The sequence below is a fragment of the Lemur catta genome, chromosome 7 (genome assembly GCF_020740605.2).
Source record: "Lemur catta isolate mLemCat1 chromosome 7, mLemCat1.pri, whole genome shotgun sequence".
Classification (NCBI taxonomy): Eukaryota; Metazoa; Chordata; class Mammalia; order Primates; family Lemuridae; genus Lemur; species Lemur catta.
Genome location: NC_059134.1, coordinates 44,757,369 through 44,758,916, shown reverse-complemented (window position 1 = coordinate 44,758,916; position 1,548 = coordinate 44,757,369). Strand labels below are relative to the sequence as shown.

Genomic DNA, 1,548 nt, shown 5'->3' with positions numbered 1-1,548 from the left:
GATAAGGTATTATAAGTAATCTAGAAATGATTTAAAGTATATGGGAGTATGTGCACAGGCTATGTGCAAATATTCTGCCATTTTTTTTTTTTTTGGAGGCAGAGTCTCCCTCTGTTGCCAGTGCTAGAGTGCAGTGGTGTCATCGTAGCTCACTGCAACCTCAAACTCCTGGGCTCAGGCAATCCTCCTGCTTCAGCCTTCGGAAGTAGCTGAAACTATGGGTATGTGCCACCAGGTCTAATTTTTCTTTCTTTCTTTTTATTATTATTTTTTAAAAATTCTATTATTTTTTATTTTATTTATTTATTATTTCAAAATATTACAGGGATACAAATGTTTCTGCACAGCTAAGGAAATAATCAACAGAGCAAATAGACAATCTACAGAATGAGAGAAAATATTTGCAAGCTACACATCCAACAAAGGGCTAATAACCAGAATCTACAAAGAGCTCAAGCAAACCAGCAAGCAAAAAACAAACAACCCCATTAAACCATTAAAAAGTGGGCGAAAGACATGAACAGAAGCTTCTCAAAAGAAGAAAGACAAATGGCTAATAAACATACGTAAAAACTCTCAACATCACTAATTATCAGAGAAAGGTTAATTTTTCTATTTTTTGTAGAGACAGGATCTCATTCTTGCTCAGGCTGGTCTCAAACTCCTGAGCTCAAGCGCTCCTCTCTCCTCGGTCTCCCAGAGTGCTAGGATTACAGGCGTGAGCCACCGCGCCCGGCCTACTCTGTCATTTTAAACTGATAGGAACAGATATTACACTTGATCTTAGCTAAAAGGCCAAAAAGTGATATGAGTACATCATTTTATATGAAGGACTTGAGCATCCTTGGATTTTAATATCCACTGATATCCTGGAACCAATCCCCCACAGATGCTGAGAGAGGACAGTATATGTGTGTGTGTGTGTCTGTGTGTGTGTGTGTCTGTGTGTGTGTGTGTCTGTGTGTGTGTGTATTCACATACATATAAATGTGTATATGTATACATATATAAAATTTCTTTTCAGTACAAAGAAACCTTTGGACACAGATGAGTATGGTACAAGAACAGAATATGAAGACATATAGAAGAGTAGCAAAATTGGGGCCAGGCAAAAAAGAGGAATTCAACCATTCCAAAATAAAGAGTATTCTCATAGCTACTCTTGGTGAAGAAATTACTACAATGGAATTAAATATTTATACCATACCAGGACCCCAAGTTTAATAACTCCAGCACAATCCACATTGATAACCATGTATGCCCCAAGGAAAGCTGTGCAATGCCTGCCTGGCTCTGCCAAAACCCCATCATTTATCACTGATGATTTGTTGTCCATAATCATGTTAATAGTATTGTAAAAGTAGACAACTTTTATTATTTTCCTTATGGGCAAGTAATTATTTAATTTGTCTCAGTTACAGAACGTCTCCATGTATTGGGCTGTGACAGTCTGCCCTGATTCTTGCTGTCGAGAATCCAATAGCCAGAAAGTAAAAATACAAAGTAAGTTATTCAAAAACAAATTAATTGGAGCTATGCAACCGTTGA

The 1,548-nt window shown here is 37.2% G+C and overlaps 1 pseudogene; it reads right to left on the bottom strand.

The window, feature by feature from the left end:
* Positions 1 to 672: 672 nt before the first annotated feature.
* Positions 673 to 807, bottom strand: LOC123643004 (annotated as a pseudogene).
* Between the last annotated feature and the right edge of the window lie 741 nt (positions 808 to 1,548).